Source organism: Glycine soja, chromosome 11, assembly GCF_004193775.1.
Source record: "Glycine soja cultivar W05 chromosome 11, ASM419377v2, whole genome shotgun sequence".
Classification (NCBI taxonomy): Eukaryota; Viridiplantae; Streptophyta; class Magnoliopsida; order Fabales; family Fabaceae; genus Glycine; species Glycine soja.
In genome coordinates, this window is record NC_041012.1 from 27,527,563 (window position 1) to 27,549,021 (window position 21,459).

Genomic DNA, 21,459 nt, shown 5'->3' on the forward strand with positions numbered 1-21,459 from the left:
AAGGGTTTGTGAGGAATGGCTTAAGTCGATGTCCGTTGACCTTAAAGCTCTTGTTTGTGGAATCGCTTTTGATCTTAACTGTACCATAAGGAAAAACATTAGTAACAACAAAAGGACCAATCCACTTAGACCTCAACTTACCACTCATGAGTCCAAGCCTAGAATTATACAATAACACTTTTTGCCCAACCACGAAGTCTTTTTTAACTATCATGCTATCATGGAACTTCTTGGTCTTTTCTTTGTAGAACTTGGCATTCTCGTAGGCTTCTAGGCAGATTTCATCTAACTCACTCAGTTGCAACTTTCTTTCCTCACCAGCTTGATCCATAGAGAAGTTGCAAGTCTTCACTGCCCAGTAAGCTTTGTGCTCAATTTCCACTGGAAGATGACATGCCTTTCCAAAGACAACCCGGTAAGGAGACATTCCTATGGGTGCTTTGTAGGCAGTCTGATGTGCCCAGAGAGCATCATCAAGCCTGGTACTCCAATCTTTCCTGCTTGGCTGCACAATCTTCTCTAAAATTCGCTTGATTTCTCGGTTAGAAATTTCTGCCTGTCCATTGGTCTGGGGGTGGTATGGTGTGGATACCCTGTGTACCACCCCGTACTTTTTAAGCAGGGCATGCATTGTCCTGTTGCAAAAATGGGTTCCTTGATCACTAACAATTGCTTTAGGTACTCCAAACCTGCAAAATAGATTAGACCTGACAAAGTCTGCGATAACTTTAGCATCATTAGTTCTAGTGGGCTTGGCTTCCACCCATTTTGAAACATAGTCAACTGCAAGGAGAATGTAAACATAACCAAAAGAGACAGGAAAAGGACCCATGAAATCTATACCCCAGACATCAAACACCTCACAGAATAGCATAGGTTGCTGAGGCATTTGTTGTCGCCATGTAAGTGTATTTCCTGCTCTCTGACACTGCTCACAAGTGCTACAGATCTTCCACGCATCTTTAAAGATGCTGGGCCAATAAAAACCACAATCAAGCACTTTGCGAGCTGTCCTTTGAACACCTAGATGACCTCCCGGTGCGGAAGAATGACAGAACTGCAGGACTGAGTCAGTCTCATGATCTGGAATGCATCGTCTAATTACCTGATCACTGCACAATTTCCACAAGTAGGGGTCATCCCAAATAAAATGCTTAGCATCACTTTTAATTTTATCTTTTTGGGCCTTAGATGCTAAGGGAGGAAAAACAGAGGCAACTAAATAATTGACAATGTTAGCAAACCAGGGAGTAGAAAGAGAGTCAGAAATACTATACAGTATATACAAATGATCATCCGGGAAATCATCCCGAATAGGTGAATCTGCATCAGATACACGTTCGATCCGACTCAAATGATCAGCAACTAGATTTTGTGCTCCGCTCCTATCATGGATCTCCAAGTCAAACTCTTGGAGCCAGAGCATCCATCGGATCAACCTAGGCTTAGAATCAGCCTTCTTCAACAAGTACTTTAGAGCTGCATGGTTAGTATAAACAATAATGCGAGTACCAAGCAAATAAGATCAAATTTTTTCAAGAGCAAAAACTATGGCTAGAAGCTCTTTCTCAGTAGTAGTATAATTCGCTTGGGCAGCATCTAAAGTCCTAGAAGCATAGTATATCACCCTGGGCAATTTATCAATTTTTTGCGCAAGGACAGCCCCCAATGCATAATTTGATGCATCACACATAAGCTCAAAAGGGGCTGTCCAGTCGGGTGCCTGGATGATGGGGGTGGTAGTCAGCGCTCTTTTGAGACAATCAAAAGCCTCTTTGCATCTGTCATTAAAGTCAAACTCCACCTCCTTTTGCAACAAGTTGGACAATGGAAGGGCTACTTTGCTAAAATCCCTTATAAAACGCCTGTAGAATCCTGCATGACCAAGAAAAGATCGCACCTCTCGCACACAAGAGGGGTAAGGCAATTGTGAAATAACAGAAATTTTTGCAGGATCTACTTCAATACCCTTATTGGAAATAATGTGGCCTAAAACTATACCTTGCTCAACCATAAAATGACATTTTTCAAAATTTAGAACAAGGTTAGTTTCAATGCATCTATTCAAAACTTTTTCCAAACTATTCAAACAACCATCAAAAGAGGATCCATATACAGTGAAATCATCCATAAACACCTCTATGCAATTTTCTAAAAAATCACTGAAAATACTAATCATGCATCGCTAGAAGGTACCAGGGGCATTGCACAGGCCGAAAGGCATCCTCCTATAGGCAAAAGTGCCGAAGGGGCAGGTGAATGTGGTCTTTTCCTGATCCTCAGGAGCAATAGTAATTTGCATATAACCAGAAAAACCATCAAGGAAACAGTAGTGGGATTTACCTGCCAGGCGTTTAAGCATCTGGTCAATGAATGGCAGGGGAAAATGGTCCTTTTTGGTAACCTGGTTCAGCCTCCTATAGTCAATGCAAACTCTCCAACTGTTCTGCACCCGAGTAGGAATTAGCTCCTCCTTCTCATTTTTTATCACTGTGAGGCCGGTCTTCTTCGGGACTACCTGGATGGGACTCACCCATTGGCTGTCGGAGATAGGATAAATGATTCCAGCTTGCAAAAGCTTGGTTATCTCCTTCTTCACTACATCAAGAATCACCGGGTTGAGTCTTCTCTGTGGCTGTCTTACTGGTTTAGCTCCATCCTCTAAATTTATTCGATGCATACATGTGGATGGGCTAATACCAGGAATGTCCGCCAGGGTCCAACCTATAGCCTTCTTATGCTTCTTGAGAACTGACAACAACTTCTTCTCTTGCTCATCAGCAAGGGAGGCAGATATAATCACTAGAAAACTCTTGCTATCATCCAAGTAAGCGTATTTTAAATTTGATGGCAGAGACTTCAATTCTGGTGTGGTCGGCTGGACAGTGGTAGAAGGAGATGGTTTCTCAGCCTTTACCTCATAAAGAAAGTCAGAGGTATGTGTACTTCCTGAAACATGGTTAGTCCTATCTGACTCTATAAAATCAATCTCAAGAGGTAAAACACCACCACAAGACATGCAATCAATATCACTCTCAGATTCACTCTCAGCATCAGATTCAGACATATGATCAAGTACAATTTCAGACTCAATGCATGAAGAGTGAGAGGCATGCAGATTAGAATAAAGATCAATCATGTATTCATCAACAACATGGTCAATTATTTCAGCACGAAATACAGAAAGATCTTCAGATGGGTATTTCATAGCATCCAGAATATTAAAATGAATAGTTATATCACCAAACTCCATGGATAGTATGCCTGCATAAACATCTATCTTAGTTCTAGCAGTTTTCATAAAGGGTCTGCCTAGAATGATGGGAACTGATCCTTGAGAGAATCCATCTTCCATATTCAAAATATAAAAATCAACAGGGAAAATCAGTTCACCAACTCTAACTAAGACATCTTCTATGAAACCAACAGGGTAGGCAACACTTCTATTAGCTAAATGAATTACCACATCAGTTGACTGCAAGGGACCTAGGGATAGAGAATTAAAAATAGACAGAGGCATAACACTAACAGAAGCTCCTAAATCTAGCATGGCATTGTCAAACTTACTATTCCCTATAATACAAGGTATGCTGAATGTACCTGGATCTTTGCATTTTTCAGGAATTTGAGGAACAAATTTACCAATCAATGCGGAGACATTTCTGCCCATGCTAATCCATTCACTTCCTTTAAGCTTCCGCTTATTAGTGCACAGCTCCTTCAAGAATTTGGCGTATCTTGGAATTTGCTTTATTGCATCCAACAGAGGTATATTTACCTCTACTTTTCTAAACGTGTCCAAGATCTCTTTCTCTGCCTCTTCCATTTTTTTGTTGGAAACTGCTCTTGGAGGGAATGGAAGAGGGGGAATGTGCTGCTTCTACAAATCAGAATTACCTGTGGAAGAAGATTCACCTGCACAGAAATTGTTAGGTAAATTTTTGTCATCACCTTTTGCTGGAGTAGAGTGAAGTTTGGCAGGTTCATTTGCAGATGAGGAAGGTGCTACGGGTTGAGGTCCTTGACACTGCTTTCCCGACCTCAATGAAATGGCACTGACATTTTTGGGATTTTGGACAGCTTGAGAAGGCAACTTGTCAGAATTCTGGGACTGTTGTTGATTCAATTGGGTAGCCAATTGTCCCATCTGATTGGTTAAGCTCTGAATGGAGGCTCTGGTCTCTTGCTGAAACTGCATGTTCTGCATAGTCATTTGCCTCACAAGTTCTTCGAGGGAAGGTTGTGGAGGGGCCTCAACTGTTGGTTGTTTTTGGGGTTGTTGCTGTTGTTGGATTGGTGGAGGAATGTATGGTCTGCTTGGGCCAGCAGCATTTTGGAAGGAAGGAGCAGGCTGCTGTTGTTGTTGCTGAGGGCTGGACCATCTGAGGTTAGGGTGATTCCTCCATCCAGGGTTGTATCTGTTGCTAGAGAGGTCATAATTGTTCTGTTGTGGTTGATTTTGCTGCTGAGGTTGAGGAGGTCTATTGTAAATATTTGCAGCATAAGCTTCAGGCTGCTCGATTGCTCCAGGTTGTTGCATGGAAGGGCAAAGGTCTGTATGGTAGTCAGCAAAGGAGCACAAACCACAAACCCTTGCAACAGGTACAGATTTCTGATTCAAGGCCAGCTGGGTTACCAAGTTAACCAATGCATCCAGTTTGCCTTCAAGCTTCTTAGTCTCAGATGATGCAGCTGAGTTTGTAGCTACCTCATGCACTCCTCTAATGACTATGGCATCATTTCTAGCTCTAAACTGCTGAGAGTTAGAAGCCATCTTCTCAATTAAATTTCTAGCTTCAGCAGGAGTCATGTCTCCAAGGGCTCCACCACTGGCAGTATCTATCATACTTCTCTCCATATTACTGAGTCCTTCATAAAAATATTGGAGAAGAAGCTGCTCCGAAATCTGATGGTGAGGGCAACTGGCACATAATTTTTTAAATCGCTCCTAGTACTCACACAGGCTCTCTCCACTGAGTTGTCTAATACCTGAGATATCTTTCCTGATGGCTGTGGTCCTGGAAGCAGGGAAAATGTTTTCTAAGAATACTCTCTTAAGGTCATCCCAGCTCGTGATGGGGCTTGGAGCAAGGTAATACAACCAGTCCTTTGCCACTCCCTCCAGAGAATGAGGAAAAGCCTTCAAAAATATGTGATCCTCCTGGACATCTGGGGGTTTCATGGTGGAGCAGACAATATGAAATTCCTTCAAATGTTTGTGCGGGTCTTCACCTGCAAGGCCATGAAACTTTGGAAGCAAATGAATCAGTCCAGTTTTAAGAACATATGGGACATCCTCATCAGGGTATTGGATGCAAAAGCTTTCGTAGGTGAAATCAGGTGCAGCCATTTCCCTTAGAGTCCTCTCACAGGGTGGAGGTTGTGCCATGTTCTCAGAATGTGCAAAATCAGAATGCTCAGAATCAGAATGCTCAAAATTATAATGCTCCAAATCAGGATGTTCAAAATCACCAATAACAGAATGCACAGATTCACCAGTAATGGAATGCTCAGGATGATCAAAAGGTATAAAAGGATGCCTAACTAATCTATGAAATGTCCTATCTATCTCAGGGTCAAAGGGTTGTAAGTCAGATGGATTGCCTCTAGTCATACACTACATTCAGCATGCACAACTAGTTGCCTTGTCATGTAAATAAAGGTGCAGGTTTGAACTACTGCTACCCTCAAATGATATCCAAATGACTTGAAATTTTGTGAGCAACCTTATAAAATGATGAGAAGATAGCACAAAAAATTTCAGACAAAAATTCAAAGTCTAACTATGAAAGCTAAAATTGGTGGGTTAAGAAAAATAAGTGAATAAAACTTGAAAAATAAAAAACTTTTGACAGAATCGCTTTTTTTGAACAATGGAGACTTCAGCCTGGCTGCCACGGCGTAGGAAATTTTTTTCTACCCCAAATGCATATATAATAATTGCGATTCTGATAACCGGAGCAAAAGTTATGGCGGTTTGAAGTTTTGACAAACACAAAATTTGCTAGTTTTTTGGAACTTTCAAATCTGACCAAACTAAAGGCTCTAGCTATTTTTCCCACAAAATATGGATTAAAAGAAGTTACCAAAAAAAAATTCAGCCAAAAATAACAACCCTAGCTACTAAAACAAAAAATCACAAATAATTCAGCATGGGTGGTCGCTAAAATCCGTCTCTAATTGATTTCTACTACTACTCTGTTTTGCCGCAAGCAAAAGTGGTCGCTAAGTCTGTCGCAAAATACTATTCACAGCAAAACACCCAAGACTGAAACAGGGGAAACGCTTAATGGGAAAACTGAAACAGAACACACACTAAACAAAATACCAGGACACTAAACAACACTAACACACATACTAACACAATACTAACAATTAAACATAAAACATGAAAGGATTAAACACACAACACTAGCTAGCTATTATGAACCTTTGGACACTGCTCCCCGGCAACGGCGCCAAATTTGATCGAGGCCGTATCCGAATCAAATAAGCATGAAAATGTAGTAACTAGGAAGTGATCCTAGGTCGTTTCCCAACGAGCAATGACACACCAATTGTTCATAATAAACTGGAATATGAAATTACTAATATTAAAACCGGGTTGTTTCCTTTGATTCAGAAGCCATTCTCTTATCCTGGGTTATGGAGAATTCGTCCCTAACAGTCAACCACTTAATCCAACCCTATTTCAATTTACTAAGCGAAAATCAACTTAGGGTTGTCAATACGTGATTAGGCACCACATACACCAGTTAGCCCTTCGTCCATTAAGCATGAACGCAAGTTAGGCTCAAAGGCAATTAATCGAACACGAAGCGTGCACTGATTAATATTCACGAATTTGGGATAACTGGTGAAGGGAAAACTGCCAGGGAACCACATTACAAGCGAAACCTCAAAGAGAGTTGGGCTTCGTCCTCAAAAGGAAACAACACCAGAAAATCTAGCCTTCCATGGATTCAAACAGAAAACGCAAATGAAACATGAAGCAGAAACGTAAATGAACAGAAACGTAAATGAGACAGAAACGTAAGTGAAAGTAGAAGAAGAAACAAGAATGAATTCGTAATTAGAAGCAGAAAACGGAAATTTGCATTAAGAACGAAAACCGTAACAAGGGAACAGAAAAACGTGAAAACCTAAAACCAATGCTCTGAATAATGAAAATAGCATAACATAATGCCCTCCATGAATCCCAAGGCAGCTATTTAAAAAGAGTCACTCAAAGTCACTAGGCCCTATTACAATACTCTGGCCCAAAACGAAATAAACACTGAACAACATAAAATAAAATTGGCAAATTTCCTAATTAGAAATTAACTAAGGTAAGCGCTGCTTTATTTGCCCTCTTCAAGTCCACAACCAAAATCCGGATTAAGCCCAATGTTTCATTAATTCCTGAAATTAGATTAAAAACATCAAATTAGCTAAATGAGCCCAAATAATAAAACTGCCTAATTAATTGACAATTAAGACCAATCAATAATTAAAATGGTGCAAAAAGGGTTTAGAAAATAGAAGAAAATGATGGCACATCAGGTACCATGATGATAGCTATGAACAAACCACGTTGGGATTATACACTTATTTCTCTTGAAAAATGATTGAAAAATCACATGAACATGGTACCTAACGCATTGTTAACTAGGAAATGATGGTTTTTCAGGCGTCTCATGTCGATCTTATAATTACATTTGTCATGCATAGCATAAGTATGCCTTAATCATATATCCTCTATGATAGGGTGTTGAAGTATTGGCAATCAAAATTTCTATTCTTGCGAACATAGGGTCAAACCAAGCACATGCTTTTAAGAAAAGGTTTTGATCAAGTCAAGGTCAAGTATAGAAGTAACTAGCTTGCAAAAGGTGGGGCAGAAGATGGATCGAGTTTACATAGCTTCTTGGCTACTGCCAACACATGATTGAGTTAAATAATTTGCAAAATTTGGGATTGTTGATGTCCATGTTTTATTTCCAATTGCACTTTCACTCTGACAATATGTAATGAACAATGTTGTTTTAATGAAAATTTGAATTGATTCAACCCTATGTTCTACTGAATGTCTTGTGTAAAATTTGCAATACTTCAATGATGTATTATTCACATACATCCATGCTTATTTTTCTTTTCACATTGGTTGCATTGATCATTGCATTCTTTCCTTGAAATCAGAATTGTAATCATTGTAATAAAAAGGAAACAAAGCGCTTTATGACATCCTTACTGAATGCGTGCCAAAGCTAGAATGATGAGTGAAATAGAGGAGGTAGAGGAGCAGATAAAGGCTAACATGGTGGCCATGAAAGAGAAAATGACCACAATGATGGAAGCCATGATGAGTATGAGAAAAATGATGGAGGTCAACACGGCTACAGTTGTTGCCGCAAGTACCGCCACAAAGGTGGACCCGACTCACCCACCTGGCTTCAATCAAGTAAATCATCCAACCTCGGATGTGGTAGGTCCGGGAGGCGAAGCGTTGGGAAGTGCGGGCGGCACTCATTTTGTGTAGGTTCAGAACAAGCATTCCTTCCCACCATATGGCTTGCCTCCCAACTATACACCACCTAATGTTGCACACGCTCGTGATGGGAATGTTGATAACTTCGCTCCCATACCCATTGAGAGCCAACAACCCCAATCTAGTCATGCACAGGTCCCTCAACCCATGGGAGAGACACATGAAGTACCTCGAGACCACACTCTAGCTGACTTCGAACCACACCTTGGATATGCCACTGAGGGGCATGCATTTTGTGGTGTACCCTTGCGAAACACTTTGAGGGGGCCTCAATATCGCCCACAACCCCAACTCTTACATTTTGTGATGGGAAGAGGGCCCCCTGCTATGGTAGAAAAGAAGAAATTTGATCATATAGAGGAAAGGCTGAGGGTCATTGAAGGAGGCAGAAGTTATGCCTTTGCTAACATGGCAAAGTTGTGCCTAGTGCCCAGCGTGGTCATTCCTCCAAAGTTCAAGGTGCCGAATTTCGATAAGTACAAGAGGACTACTTGCCCCAAGAATCACCTGAAGATGTACGATAGGAAAATAGGGGCATACACAAAAGATGAAAAATTGTTGATGCATTTCTTCTAGGAAAGTTGAAATTCTGATACTGGGGACAGATGTCGTACAGGATGTCACGACATCACGCTTCAGAACATGCAGATTATATTTGACAGTGTGTACAGTTTAAACAAGTAAATAACACAAGAGAATTGTTAACCCAGTTCGGTGCAACCTCACCTACATCTGGGGGCTACCAAGACAGGGAGGAAATCCACTAAAATAGTGTTAGTTCAAGGTCTAACAGCCACTGTTTACAACCTTCTCACCTAACCACTACCCGTGCGATCTCTACCTAAGAGCCACTCTTAGATATGAGAACCCCGCTCACTCCCTCTCAATCACACTCCCGTGTTTACAATCAAATCAAAGACACACCAGAGATTACTCTCTGAACAAAAGAGATCAACTCTACACACTAGAGATCAACTCTACACACTCAGGTCCAACACTTGATGTTAGAGTAACATCAAGGTGGCTCACAAAACACTCAAGTCCCAAAACTCACAAAATAACTCTTCAATCCCGGACTTGGTACAGAACTCGTGCAGCCTTCGTGTTTATATAGCAGTGAGTGTATCTGGGCTGCAACTTCTTGTGCTGGATGAGATCTATCATTCTTCCAGAAAATCTGCACTTAAAGATCTAAAAGATGCAATTTGATCTTTTAGTTTTTATCTTTAATCTTTAATCTTTAATCCCTGAACGAACTCTTCTACTTTGAAATTCGAACTTTAATTATCTTTTAATTCGTTCCTAAAGATAGATCTTCTTATCTCTTGCTAACTGCACAATAATCTGTTAAAGATATAACAGAATTATATGTCCAGTATTATCGGGCCGGATGTCAGGACATCGTATCCGACATCGTGGATCCTGCAGCTTCACTTCTTCACTTGACTTTTATCTTGCATTGTACAGCAACTCCAGTATTCTCGGGCAGGATGTCCTGGACATTGTATCCGACATCGTGGATCCTGCAGCTTCAATGCTTTTAGCAATTCCAGTATTTTCGAGCAGGATGTCCTGGACATTGTATCCGACATCGTGAATCCTGCAGCTTCAATTCTTCATTTGACATTTCATCTTGCCTTGTGCATTGTGCAGCCCGATCTTATTCTTTGACATAACGTTGGACATCATGTGCAGCAACTCCAGCTTTCCTTCATTGTCTAAGTGCTTATGTTTTAACAAAATCTTAGCCAATCTTTTAAAACTCAGTAGAGGTAAGCACTAACAATCTCCCCCTTTGGCAAATTTTGTCTAAAACATACTTAGACACTTCCTGAGCAGGTACGAGCAGTTATGCAAGTGGGATCAGCAACTTTCATTATCAGAGTAATCAAGCACAGCGGAATTGGTAAGTTGCAAATCGTTTCCAGGATGTCAAGACATCTCACGTGACATTAGCTTTCTGCTTCTGCTCCCCCTGTCTTCATGCTTACTGCAGCATCTTCTATCAGCTACTAGTCTTTTCCAGGATGTCAAGACATCTCATGTGACATCACCATTCTGCTCCCCCTGTCTCCATGCTCTTACTGCAGCATCTTCTATCAGCTAGTAGCTTACACCAGTCATCATCAGCAGCAGCAGTCTCCCCCTCAAAGTCATATACATACAACGTATCATACAACTCCCCCTCAAAATCATGACTCATGCATACATCGTATCCTACGACTCAAAATCATACATCATGACTACTATTGCATACATAGAGTCCTAATCATGCACACATAATACATAATACTCCCCCTTTTTAGACAGAATTTGACAAAAGTAGAATGCATGAAAATATTACAGACCAATAGCAATCAATCGTTCAAAGGGACATGCCCCTATAGCTAGTAAAAAGCAAAAAATATAAAGGTCTGATGATCATGGGGTGGCTTCAGAATCATCATCTGATTCAGTATCCTCTGCTGCATCTTCCTCTTCCTCAGCAGCTTCTTCTTCTTCCTCGGCTGCTTCGACTTCTTCCTCAGCTGCTTCATCTTCTTCCTCAGCTGCTTCTCCATCATCAATGCCACTGTCTGAGAGCCTTTTGATCAGGCGTTCCAGCTCCATTTTCTTCTCTGTGGTGGCTTTGATGGTTGCTTCCAGCACCTTGCATGTGTCCTTGAGTTCAGCAATCAAAGCATCCTTGGACACAGCACCTGAAGCAGCAGCTTTCCCTGATGTCGAGACAATGTCTGGGACATGTGTCCCTTCAAACAGTTTGTAATGCAGGGATAGAGGAGATTCTCTCTTCATCACAGAGTCAGTGTAGTTCAAAATATTGGGATGTTGACTCAACATAATGCCACACAATACAGTTGGGAAGGCAATGGGTAATTTGACAGCAAATGATTCTGAATGCTTAACAGTGTGATCAAAAATATAGTTTCCAAAATTAAATTTGGACTTGGTTCCAACAGCATACAGAAATTTACCCAAACCTGTGGCAACAGTGGATGTATGATTAGTGGGTACCCAGTTTGCAGCGCCAATCCTATGCAGGATTGCATATTTCACACTTAGCTTCCCTGCAGACAGCTTCCCTTTCTTTGGCCAATGCTGGACTTGTTTGGCAGTGATTTCCTTGGCAATTTGATGCTCAGAGACAGTAATATCCACCACTCCATCTGTTGGTCTGCCCAGGTATTTGTTGATTACAGCAGGGGAGAATCTAACACACTTTCCTCTGACAAACACTCTTTGATAATCATCACTTTTTCTGTTTGTTATGTCAGAGGGAATGTTGACAATGAATTCCCTGACTAGACTTTCATAGCAATCTCCCAACTTGGTGACTGTCTTCAGTAGTCCAGCAGCCTTAATGAGGTCCATGATCTCCTTGCAAGCCAAGGCATCTCTTCCCAGTTCTCTTTCAACCGCAAGTCTGCGTTGATACACATATTTCCACTTTTCAACATTGCCAATGGAGTGGAAAGAGATGTTGTCCAATGGTGCATCAGGAACATTTCCAGGCACCTTTCTCCCAGATTTCTTGGCCCTCTTTGATGTCGAGACATCTAGTTCGACATCATCATCAGAATCAGATGAGGAAATTTCTTTCCTCTTCTTGGAGGGGATTGCAACTTTGCTCCTTCTGGATTTGGTAGGAGTGATTGGAGTGCTCTTCTTCTGGGCCATAGTTTTGATTCGTCCAGACCTCTTAATGGGGGTTTTCCCTTTTCTGCTTTGTAACCTTTCTGCAATGCCAGGTGCCAACCTGTTGGCAATGGGTTCCTCATCAGATTCTACTTCTTCAAGGTCAATGAGGTCACCTGGAGCAGGTTCTGGTGCCCGTGGTGCAGGGGTCTCCTCTGAGGCTTGATCCTCTTCTTCTGTTGATTCCTCTTCACTGGGTGAAGGGAGGGCTTCAGCATTTGGAGCGGAAGATGTTGGAACATCTTTATCAACATCAGGCACAGAAACATTCGGGGTGGAGGATGTTGGAACATCTTCATCAGCATCAGGCACAGAAGCATTTTTCAGAATGTTACTCACAATACTGCGGATCTTCTTATCCATCTCCGGGTCTACTTCCCTAGGGCTTGTTGCAAGGCTAGGGTTTTCAGAAATCTTCACACCCTGTTGTCGTTTGGGAACCAATTTTTCAGGAACAGGGGCTGAACCAGGAATCATTTGTATGGGCTGGATATTGAATTCAGGTCGTTCCTGGTTTGATGGTGCTTTGGTGGATGATGGAGATGATGGTACAGAGGGTGAACCAGGAGCTGAAGTTTCTTTTGGTGAGGTAGCCATGGAGAAGCAGAGCTTTTGAAATGGTTTCGTGACAATCTGAGAGCTGTTGTGGAATGCTGAAAACGAGATTGCCACTAAAATGTAAATTTGAATGCGGAATGTAGAGGGACGTGTGAAGCAACGGTCAAATCTGTTTCGGCCCAGTAATGAATGTGCTATTAACGTTTGAGCACATTCAAATAGAAGTAATTGCTATATGTCTTCTAGCAGACAAATGCCCAGCTTGCCCCTCAGTTTTTCAAACTGATTTGCATCCAATGCCTTTGTGAAAATATCTGCTATTTGTTCCTCAGTGTCCACATGCTCTAGTGTGATAACTTTATCATCAACAAGCTCTCTAATATAGTGATGTCTAATGTCAATGTGCTTGGTTCTGCTGTGTTGAACAGGATTTTTTGAAATATTAATCGCACTCAGGTTATCACAGTACAATGTCATGACATCTTGTTCGACATTGTACTCCTTCAGCATCTGCTTCATCCAAACTAGTTGTGAACAGCTGCTTCCTGCTGCAATATACTCTGCTTCTGCAGTAGATAGGGACACACAGTTCTGCTTCTTGCTGAACCATGAAATAAGATTGTTGCCCAGATAGAAACATCCACCAGAAGTGCTTTTTCTGTCATCTGCACTTCCAGCCCAATCAGCATCACAATACCCAACCAACATTGAATCTGAACAATGACAGTACATAATCCCATAGTCACTGGTGCCATTTACATATTTCAGAATTCTCTTTACTTGAGTCAAGTGACTTATCTTGGGATTGGCTTGATATCTTGCACAAACACCTACTGCATAGGTGATGTCGGGTCTGCTAGCTGTTAAATATAGTAAGCTCCCAATCATGCTTCTGTACAGACTTTGATCAACACTGGTGCCAGCTTCATCTTTTGACAGCTTCAAGTGAGTAGGTGCAGGTGTTCTTTTATGGCTGGCATTCTCCATCCCAAACTTCTTGACAATGTTCTTTGCATACTTGCTTTGTGAGAGGAATATGGAGTCTTCCATCTGCTTCACTTGAAGTCCCAGAAAATAAGTCAGCTCTCCAACAAGACTCATCTCAAATTCAGATTGCATCTGTTGAACAAAATGTCGAAGCATCTCATTCGACATCCCTCCAAACACAATGTCATCAACATATATCTGTGCTATCATCAAGTTTTCAGCATCTTGCTTGACAAAGAGAGTCTTGTCAATTCCTCCCTTCCTATACCCTTGCTGAGTAAGGAACTCTGTTAGCCTTTCATACCAAGCTCTTGGAGCTTGCTTCAATCCATAGAGAGCCTTCTTGAGCCTGTATACATGATCTGGATGAGTTGGATCTACAAATCCCTTTGGCTGCTCCACATAGGCTTCTTCATTCAGGTATCCATTCAGAAACGCGCTCTTCACATCCATTTGGTACAGCTTGAATTTGAGGATGCAAGCTACACCAAGTAACAATCTGATGGACTCAAGTCTAGCAACTGGGTCGAATGTTTCATCAAAGTCTACACCTTCAATCTGAGTGTAGCCTTGAGCAACAAGTCTGGCCTTGTTTCTGGTTATAACACCTTCTTCATCGGTTTTGTTCTTGAAGATCCACTTGGTGCCAATCACATTAGTTCCCTCGGGTCTCGGAACTAGCTCCCAAACTTCATTCCTTTTGAATTGCTCCAATTCTTCTTGCATAGCATTGATCCAGAACTCATCAGTCAGTGCCTCTTTCACATTCTTGGGCTCAATTTTGGAGACAAAACATGAGTTGGAGACAATCTCAATCTCCCTTGATCTTGTGGTGACTCCTCTGTTTGGATCTCCTCTAATCAGCTCCTTGGGGTGCATCTTCTGGATTCTAATGGAGGGTCTCTTGTCAGGTTGATTGATGTTTGGTTCATCTGTAGCAGGATCAGAGTTTTCTGCATTTTCTGCACTTTTAGCTGCATCTGCTACATTGTCTCCCGATGTTCTGACATCTTCTTCGACATCCTTCTTTCTTGCCGGAGTTAGATCATCAACAACCACATTGATGGATTCCATCACAGTTCTGGTTCTGGAATTGAATACTCTATATGCTCTGCTGTTTGTAGAGTATCCCAGGAATATTCCTGCATCACTCTTGGGATCCATCTTTCTCCTTTGCTCTCTATCTGCCAAAATGTAACATGGACTTCCAAAGATGTGGAAGTGCTTGACAGTTGGCTTCCTCCCTTTCCAGATTTCATACAGTGTGGTTGGAGTCCCTCTTCTCAGTGTGACTCTGTTGTGGATGTAGCATGCTGTGTTCATGGCTTCAGCCCAGAGATTATAGGGAAGTTCTTTGGCATGAAGCATGACCCTAGCAGCCTCTTGCAAAGTCCTGTTTTTCCTCTCAACTATGCCATTCTGTTGTGGTGTAATGGCTGCAGAGAACTCATGAGTGATGCCTTCAGATGTGCAGAATTCAGTAAACCTGCTGTTTTCAAACTCTCTGCCATGGTCACTCCTGATTCTCTTGATGACACAGTCTTTTTCTCTTTGAAGTCTTAGACTCAACTCCTTGAATACTTCAAAGGTGTCTGATTTTTCTCTGATAAAGTTGACCCAGGTAAATCTGGAGAAATCATCCACAACAATATAGGCATACCTCTTTCCTCCAAGGCTTTCAACTTGCATAGGCCCCATCAAGTCCATGTGAAGTAGTTCCAGCACCCTGGAAGTGGTCTGATGTTGAAGCTTCTGGTGGGACATCTTGACTTGCTTTCCAATCTGACATTCACCACAAATTCTGCCTTCTTCTATTTTCAGATTGGGAATGCCTCTAACAGCACCTTTGTCAATGATTTTCTTCATGCCTTTTAAGTGCAGATGTCCAAATCTTTGATGCCATATTCTGACTTCATCTTCTTTGGAGGATAGACATGTGGAGGAGTAACTGGTTTCTTGAGGTGTCCATAGGTAGCAGTTGTCCTTTGATCTGCTGCCCTTCATTAGAACTTCACTCTTCTCATTTGTCACCAAGCATTCTGACTTTGTGAAGTTTACATTGAATCCTTCATCACACAGCTGACTGATGCTGATCAAGTTTGCAGTCAGTCCCTTCACCAGCAGTACTTTGTCCAGACTAGGAAGTCCATCATGGACTAGCTTTCCCATTCCAGTGATCTTTCCTTTAGAACCATCTCCAAATGTCACATAGCTAGTGGAGCAAGGTTCAATGTTCACCAGGAATTCTTTGACTCCTGTCATGTGTCTGGAACAGCCGCTATCTAGGTACCAATCTTCCTTAGCTGATGCTCTAAGTGAAGTATGAACAAGAAGACTAACAGTCTTGTGTTTTGGAACCCACATCATCTTCCTTCCACTGCTGCTCCCTTGAGTTCCATGATGTGGATGGCCATGCAAATGATAGCAAAAGGGCTTTATGTGACCATACCTGCCACAGTAGTGACACCTCCACTTCTTTCTTTTGCTCCTTTTCTGCTGCGTTCCATGATGTCGAGACCGATGTTGTGACATCGTGGCTCCAGTGCTGTTTTTGGCAGGAACAAATTCTGTCATGGTTGTTCTGCCAGCAGACTTAGGATTAAATCCAAGTCGTCTCTGGTTTCCAACATTCTTTCCAAGCTGTAGCACCTCATCAAGCGTATCTGAGCCTTTATTCAGCATCTTTATTGATTTTGTCATGTTTTCCAGTTTAGAGTTCAGAAAACCAACTTCTCCTTTAAGCTCAGAGATCTCCTCTTCATGTGCCTCCTTCTCAGCCTCCAGATTTGCAATGATCTTCTTTAGTTGTGCTTCTTGCTGAAGAATCTTCTCACTTTTGATGCATAGTTCTCTATAGGATATAGCAAGCTCATCAAAAGTGATTTCACTATCTGTATCACTTGAATCTTCAGCAGATTCAAATATCCCAGTGAGTGCATTCACATCTCTGTCAGAATCACTTTCTTGTTCACTCTCTGTATCATCAGACCGACATACAGAAAGTCCTTTCCTCTGCTTCTTGAGATGAGTGGGACATTCAGCTTTGATATGTCCAAAGCCTTCACACCCACGGCATTGAATTCCTTTGCTGTGACTGGGCTTTTCATCTGACCTTTTCTGGTATTCACTACCTTTCCTGATGTCGAAAGGGATGTTCTGGACATGTGGTTTCTGCCTCCTGTCCATTATGTTCAGCACTTTGTTGAACTGTTTTCCAAGGAGCACAACTGCATTAGTCAGCCCTTCATCAGTATCCAGGTCATACTCATCTTCTTCTCCTTCATCATTGGACACGAACGCCAGATTCTTGCTCTTCTTTTCAGCCCTATCCGAGAGTCCTAGCTCAAAGGTTTGAAGAGAACCAATGAGTTCATCCACTCTCATGTTGCAAATGTCTTGGGCCTCCTCTATTGCAGTGACTTTCATGTCAAATCTCTTAGGCAAGGATCTGAGGATCTTTCTTACCAGCTTTTCATCTGTCATCCTTTCTCCCAAGGCAGTGCAAGCATTGGCAATTTCAAGAATGTTCATGTGGAAGTCATGAATACACTCTTCCTCCTTCATCTTCAGATTTTCGAATTTTGTAGCCAATAGTTGCAATCTGGACATCTTCACTTTGGAGGTTCCTTCATGAGTGGTTTTCAGGATCTCCCATGCATCCTTGGCCACTGTGCATGTGTTGATCAGTCTGAAGATATTCTTGTCAACTCCATTGAATAGAGCATTCAAAGCTTTGGAGTTTCCAAGTGCCAATTCGTCTTCTTCTTTTGTCCAGTCTTCTTCTGGCTTCAATTCATCAGTGGGCTTTCCTTCTGTGTCCAGCATCTTGGGATGTTCCCAGCCTTTGATGACAGCTTTCCAGGTTCTGCTATCCAGTGATTTGAGGAAGGCCACCATCCTTGCTTTCCAGTATTCATAGTTGGTTCCATCCAGAATTGGTGGTCTGTTCACTGGTCCTCCTTCTTTCTCCATGTTCATCAGAATTTATCTCCCTAGATCTCACTCAGTGATTTCGAGTGCCTGCTCTGATACCAATTGAAATTCTGATACTGGGGACAGATGTCGTACAGGATGTCACGACATCACGCTTCAGAACATGCAGATTATATTTGACAGTGTGTACAGTTTAAACAAGTAAATAACACAAGAGAATTGTTAACCCAGTTCGGTGCAACCTCACCTACATCTGGGGGCTACCAAGCCAGGGAGGAAATCCACTAAAATAGTGTTAGTTCAAGGTCTAACAGCCACTGTTTACAACCTTCTCACCTAACCACTACCCGTGCGATCTCTACCTAAGAGCCACTCTTAGATATGAGAACCCCGCTCACTCCCTCTCAATCACACTCCCGTGTTTACAATCAAATCAAAGACACACCAGAGATTACTCTCTGAACAAAAGAGATCAACTCTACACACTAGAGATCAACTCTACACACTAGAGATCAACTCTACACACTCAGGTCCAACACTTGATGTTAGAGTAACATCAAGGTGGCTCACAAAACACTCAAGTCCCAAAACTCACAAAATAACTCTTCAATCCCGGACTTGGTACAGAACTCGTGCAGCCTTCGTGTTTATATAGCAGTGAGTGTATCTGGGCTGCAACTTCTTGTGCTGGATGAGATCTATCATTCTTCCAGAAAATCTGCACTTAAAGATCTAAAAGATGCAATTTGATCTTTTAGTTTTTATCTTTAATCTTTAATCTTTAATCCCTGAACGAACTCTTCTACTTTGAAATTCGAACTTTAATTATCTTTTAATTCGTTCCTAAAGATAGATCTTCTTATCTCTTGCTAACTGCACAATAATCTGTTAAAGATATAACAGAATTATATGTCCAGTATTATCGGGCCGGATGTCAGGACATCGTATCCGACATCGTGGATCCTGCAGCTTCACTTCTTCACTTGACTTTTATCTTGCATTGTACAGCAACTCCAGTATTCTCGGGCAGGATGTCCTGGACATTGTATCCGACATCGTGGATCCTGCAGCTTCAATGCTTTTAGCAATTCCAGTATTTTCGAGCAGGATGTCCTGGACATTGTATCCGACATCGTGAATCCTGCAGCTTCAATTCTTCATTTGACATTTCATCTTGCCTTGTGCATTGTGCAGCCCGATCTTATTCTTTGACATAACGTTGGACATCATGTGCAGCAACTCCAGCTTTCCTTCATTGTCTAAGTGCTTATGTTTTAACAAAATCTTAGCCAATCTTTTAAAACTCAGTAGAGCTAAGCACTAACAAAAGTCTTATTGGGGCAGCCGTCACCTGGTATACTAATCTGGAACCTTCCCAGGTCCGTTCCTGGAAGGACCTAATGGTTGTCTTCATTAGGCAATATCTGTACAATTCTGATATGGCTCCGAATTAAATGCAGCTATAGAACATGTGTAAGAGGGAGCATGAATCTTTCAAAGAATATGCCCAAAGGTGGAGGGATCTGGCGGCTCAAATAGCACCCCCTATGATGAAAATGGAAATGATAACAATGATAGTAGACACATTACCTGTGTTCTACTATGAGAAGATGGTGGGTTACTGATCGAGGCTGTACCTGAATCAAATAAACATTAAAAATGCAGTATTTGGGAAGTGATCCTAGGTCGTCTCCCAACAAGCAATGGTCAACCAAACGTTCATAACAGATAGTAATAAAACAGTAACGAATTGGGGAGTTGTTTGTTTTTGTAAATTAAACAGCGAGCAAATTTTAATTAGAAAATATCAGAATTAAAAACACGTTGTTTCCCCTTGATTCACAAGCAAGTCTCTTATCCTAGGTTATGAGAATTTATCCTTTATCAGTTCAACCACTTAATCCAACCCTAAATTAAATTACTAAGTGAAATTTAACATAAGGCATTCATTATGTGATTAAGAAACACATACACCAATTAATCATGAACGAAACTGATCATTAAGCATGAACGTAAATTAAGTGCAGAGACAATTAATCAAGCACTAAGCATGCATGGATTAATAGCAACAAATACAGTGTAATTGGTGAAGAGGAAAAACTGATCAGAATTCAATAGTAATAATAAAACCTCAAAGAGAGCTATGCTTGATCCTCAAGAGAAAACAACGCTGGAGACTTAGCCTTCCATTAATCAATAGAAAACGAAATTGTAGTAGAAAACGAAGAAAACTATAATTATTCTCCAAAACAAAAAAAAAAGCTAAAACGAAAGAGAGAGTAAAACCAAAAGGAGAGAAAGCTTAAACTAGAACCTTGGTGCTGCTATATATGTTCTCAGCCCCAAAGCTTACAAATCTATTTTAAGTCCAAGCCCATAAATAAAATAAAATAAAATCTCGACAAGATAAGATTTGATAAAATAAAATCTAGATGAAATAAAATCTAGATAAGATAAGATAAAATAAAATCTAGATGAAATAATATCAAGATGAGATAAAATCTGGATAAGATAAGATTTGATAAAATAAAATTGTCTGCTCTCTTCAAGTCCAAGCCCAATTCCGGATTCAAGCCCAATTGCTTATAATTCTCCTGAAATTAAATTAAAAACACAAAATTAGTCCAGTAGGCCCAAATAATAAAACTGCATAATTAATTTGACAATTAAGGCTAATCAGTAATTAAAATGGTGACAAAAAGGGTTAAGAAATATGAGAAAATGATGACACATCAGTTGCATGCCTTCAAGCTTTGCAGATTTAGTGTTTGCTGGCGAGAGGATCAAAGTGGGCTTGAGAAGAGACAAATTTGATTATGCTGCTTCGATGAATAGGAATCCTGGGGCAAATAGAGAGAATAAGAAGGAAGGAGAAACCCATGTTGTGACTACCATTCCTACATGGTCTAATTTCCCATTAGCTCTACAATATCAACACTCAGCCAATATCAGTCCTTCTCATTACCCACCACCCTACCAGCCAAGAACATCCAATCATCCACAAAGGCCACCCTTAAATCAGCCACAAAACCCACCTGTTGCGCATCCGAGGCCAAACACCACCATTAATACGAACCAAAATACCAACCAGGGAAGGAATTTTCCAAAAAAGAAGCCTGTAGAATTCACCCCAATTCCAATGGTAGCCATAATCCCAACAAAGATTCCTCAACCTCCATTTTCCCGAGGATACAACTCGAATGGAACATGTGCTTATCATGGAGGAGTTTTGGGGCATTCCATTAAGCATTGTATGACCCTGAAACATAAGGTGCAAAGTCTAATTGATGAAGGCTGGCTAAAATTTGAAGAGGACAATTACTTGTGAATTCTGACATTGTCGAGCGATACTATGCATGATACTTGGGGAATTTTGAAGGTTGTTGATGTCTCCAATGACTCATTAGGATTTTAAAGTTTATGCCATTACTGTAAACAACAGTCACATTGCTAATAATATGAATAAATTTGATGTTCTTGTCTCTCCTTCTCTCACAATTACATCTTTGCATATTTATTTAACATTCACTGGAATGTGAATGTATGTCATTGGCTCATTTGCTCAAGTGACTTGCGCTCCTGAGTTGATGTCCAAGTCTGTTCAATTAGAAATTTCTCGTTCTACACATTTGATGGGGTGCTATAAATGACGAGTAAAGTTATAAAAAAAGGTTAAAAAAGACATTTGATTGACTGTGTTTCAAATCAAAAATAAGAAGTACATACATTCATGTGACCTCATTTTATCATTCTTAAAA

The 21,459-nt window shown here is 41.0% G+C and overlaps 1 non-coding gene and 1 pseudogene across 1 annotated transcript; one reads left to right on the top strand and one right to left on the bottom strand.

Annotated features, from left to right (window-relative positions):
• Window positions 1–1,441: 1,441 nt before the first annotated feature.
• LOC114374166 overlaps window positions 1,442–21,459 on the bottom strand; it is a 188,342-nt pseudogene continuing 168,324 nt past the window's right edge.
• LOC114377760 lies at window positions 4,905–5,011 on the top strand. The gene has a single exon (XR_003659196.1). It is a non-coding gene; the product is annotated as a small nucleolar RNA R71 (small nucleolar RNA).